Genomic DNA, 4656 nt, shown 5'->3' on the forward strand with positions numbered 1-4656 from the left:
TTTTCCCCTTATTTCTTGATTGTGGCTTGATATAGCTCTACAAAATATTTTGGCGTACGACAGGTACGCGACCAATGATTTATCATCCCACATCTGAAACAAACATCTTCAGGACGTTTTTCTTTCTCATTAATATGTATTTACAACATCAGGTTATTACTACCATAACTTCAAGTTATGATAAATGGAAAATGAAATAAATTCAAACTTTGTGAGATTTGTCATATGTACTACAAAATAGATACGCATTAACTTCAGGTTATTAATGCCATAACTTCGGATTATGAATGTCATAATTTTGAATTATAAATGTCATAACTTCAGGTTATCAATGTCATAACTTCAGGTTATTAATATCATAACTTCATATTATGAAAAGGGAGATAAATAAATATAAATAAAAGAATACGTAAATTGTATGAATAAATAAATAAATTAAATGTATTAATAACTTCAGGTTAATATTATATAACTTCAGGTTATAATAAAATATTTTATTTAATAACTTCTAGTTATTAAATTGCTTGGCTGCACAATTGTATAATTTAATTTGAAATAACTTCGGGTTATATTTTCATCTGATGACCTATAATAACTTCTGGTTATTATATTGATTTTATATGAAAATTTCTAATAAAACTTCAGGTTTTAATTGAGAATAACTTCCGGTTATTATTCATCCAGTGGCCTATAATAACTGCTGGTTATTATATTAATTTTATACTAAAATTTATAATAGAACTTCAGGTTGTAAATAATTCTAATAATAACTCCAGGTTATTATTTTATTCAAGTAATACGAACTTCGGGTTCTTGATAAAATTTTAGTTGTGATAATAACTTCAGGTTATTACTCTTATTATTATATTAATGTAATATGAACTTCAGGTTCTTGATAAACATTTAGTTTTGATAATAACTTCAGGTTATTATTTCATCATTCACTTCAAGGAATGATTCTTATAAACTAAAACAAATATAATCAAAAATTTAAATGAAATTTAAATTAATGAAAGATATAATAATTAATCACACAAATTACTTACATGATTACTTTGCAACTTCTTCCGAGCAATTCGTGCTGATAACGTGTTGTAAAATTAAGATAAAGTTGCAACAAAAGTAAGTAAATAACAAGAGAGATAGAGAGAGCAATAATAGAATTTTATTCTCCACTATTGTGTATAATATGTGTGTCAATTCTCTATTTACAAAGCCTCTATTTATAGGCTAGAAAGAGATGTTACAATAATAAAGGAGAAAATGAATGTCCATGGTAGTGGAGATAATGGAGGTAGTGGAGGTAGTGGATAATTAATATTGGAAGTTATAGAATGAACATCCACATAAATATATTTTATAACAGCTTTCATTTATTGTATGGGGGTACGAAATTTGAAGGTGGAATTAATAAAAGAGAGTGTACATGAACTTTTGTAATATGATAAATCAATCATTATAGTTATTTTTTTTATATAATATGTCACATATAGCCTTATGAACAATTGTATAATTAACCCATGCAATTGTGAAGTGCTCGTCCATGTAATTAATGTACATTAATGCTGTCTTTAATAAATAATATAAAATTTAAGTTGCTCTATATGGATGTTCAAAGTTTTTGTCCATTTGTTGGTTTTGAATGAAGTTGGTACAAATAGCTACAAAAATGAGACAGTATTCGCTAGGGTTACGAACGGTACAACTGGCAAAAGTTATGACTGCATGCATATATATATATACTCAAAAGACAAATAAAAAGATAGAAAAATATTTTATAAGTCAATTGCAAGTGCCTATATATATTCACTACTGCCATTAATTGATACAAATACAGTCATTCAAATAAACATTAAATCACAACTCTTAGGTTGAACAATATATATATATAGTTCCAACTCAAAATACCAGCTCAATCCATTACGATAGCATAATCTACAACAAAGCTAAATTGTACTATATAGTATATATATACTCAGTCTTACAATAGTATAATTACTGAATACATCAATTTTAGAACGAAATTTACAAAACATACAAATGATACATTAGAAGATAAAAGAAAGGTAATAAGAAAGAAGGTCATTTTCCTCTATATCTCTTTTGGTGATCATATAGATAACTGCACTATATATATATATATATATATATATATATATATATATATATATATATATAGAGTGTGGCTAATTTGCTACCGGAAGCACTTCAGCCGAGGTGCTTCCGGGATTATATTTTAGTGTGTGATGATCAAACAACAAATCTAAACCGTTAGATGTTCAATCTATTATAAAATCTGCTTGGAGACCAAATTTTACATTTTTTGGAATTTTTTTACTATTTATTAAGATGGTTTGAAATCGTTGTTTTTTAATGGTGCAGAATTTTAATAAAAACAGCGATTTTCAAACCATCTTAATAAATAGTAAAAAAATTCCAAAAAATGTAAAATTTGGTCTCCAAGCAGATTTTATAATAGATTAAACATCTAACGGTTTAGATTTGTTGTTTGAATATCACACACTAAAATATAACCCCGGAAGCACCTCGGCCGAAGTGCTTCCGGTAGCAAATTAGCCACATTCTATATATATATATATATATATATATATATATAGGGTCTGTCTAAATTGCTGATGGCAGCATTTCAGCAGAGGTGCTGCCGGGGCTATATTTAGCCGTGTGATGTCCAAACAACAAATCCAAACCGTTAGATGTTTAATCTATATTATAATCTACTTGGAGACCAAATTTTACATTTTTTGGAATTTTTTTACTATATATTAAGCTGGTTTGAAAACCGCTGATTTCAGTAAATTTCTGCAGCATTGAAATCAGCGGTTTTCAAACCAGCTTAATATATAGTAAAAAAATTCCAAAAAATGTAAAATTTGATCTCCAAGTAGATTATAATATAGATTAAACATCTAATAATTTGGATTTATTGTTTGGACATCACAAAATAAAAAAAAACAGCGGCAGCACTGCCAGCAGAAATGCTGCCGGCAGCAAATTAGCCACAGCCTATATATATATATATATATATATATATATATATATATATATATATATATATATATATATATATATATATAATAGAGAGAGAGAGAGATGGACTACGGTGAGTTGCGAAGTAAAACGCATTTCTACTTCACGCCGTATTTTTATTTTGAAAGTCCAAACGACCGATCCGAACCGTTAGATGTTTAATCCATATTGAAATGTGCTTGGATACCAAATTTTACATTTTTTTTGGAATTTTTTTACTATTTATTAAGCATTTTTTAAAATTGTTGTTTTGCTGTGAACAATAAAAAATAGTAAAATTTTCTGGACCATCAGATCAGCGACTTTTAAAATTGCTTAATAAATAGTAAAAAAATTTCAAAAAATGTAAAATTTGGTCTCCGAGCACATTTCAATATGGAGAACAAGATGAACAGTTCGGATCGACGTTTTGAACTTTAAAATCGCAAAATATGAGCGTGAAGTAAAATAGTCATTTTACTTCGCAACTCACCGTAGCCCATCTCTCTCTATATATATGTGTGTGTGTGTGTGTGTGTGGAGGGATCAGATGACACCCTTTTTTGGTGACATCGAATAACATCGTGCATTTTCAAAGTTTTCAAAGTTCAAATAGTCGATCCAAACAGTTCAACATAATGAATATGTTAAAATGTGCTTGCAGATCAAATTTTACATTTTTTGGAATTTTTTTACTATTTATTAAGTATTTAACAAAATCGCTATATTCAGACTGTTGAATTTTTGTACCCATCTTAATAAATAGTAAAAAAATTCAGAAAAATGTAAAATTTGATCTGCAAGCACATTTTAACATATCCATCAAGTTGAACGGTTTGGATTGACTATTTGGACTTTGAAAATGTACGGTGTCATCCGATGTCACCAAAAAAGGGTGTCATCCGATAACAACCAATCCAAACTGCTCAACACGATCTCCATATTAAAATGTGATTGGAGACCAAATTTTACATTTTTTTGAATTTTTTTTATTATTTATTAAGCCACTTTGAAAATCGCTGATCCGATGGTCTAGAAATTTTTATTGTTTACAGCAAAACAGTAATTTTCAAAATTGCTTAATAAATAGTAAAAAAATTCCAAAAAATGTAAAATTTAGTTTCCAACCACATTTCAATATGGAGAACATGTTGGAAGGTTCGAATCAGTTGTTTGCATTTTCAAAATGAAAATATGGCGTGGAGTACAAACGTGTTTTACTCCATGGCTCACCATAGTGAACCTCTATATATATATATTAGGTAATTTTCTTAAAAAAAATCGTCACTTCCTCTGATCTCCATAGTTACAATCAACCAAGAACCAAAATTAATTTACTAGTATGCAGTACTGGGTATGAAACAAAACAAAAAATATATAGTCATTCGCAAGTAAGAACTCAAGTTACTGTGGTTAATGGAAATCTTATTGACAGGTAAATGAAAATATATATAGAATCATGTGCTTATGTTTATGGCAAATTTAATTGTCCTGAAAGTGGGGGCTTGAATTGGCTATAGGGGTGCAAACGGATTAGATAGTGGTAAAATCATATCCGTATCCACTTTTATTCTTTGGATACGAATCGGATATTAGACGGACACGTATGGATATAGATCGGATATAACA

The sequence above is a fragment of the Carex rostrata genome, chromosome 33 (assembly GCF_964058835.1).
Source record: "Carex rostrata chromosome 33, lpCarRost1.2, whole genome shotgun sequence".
NCBI lineage: Eukaryota > Viridiplantae > Streptophyta > Magnoliopsida > Poales > Cyperaceae > Carex > Carex rostrata.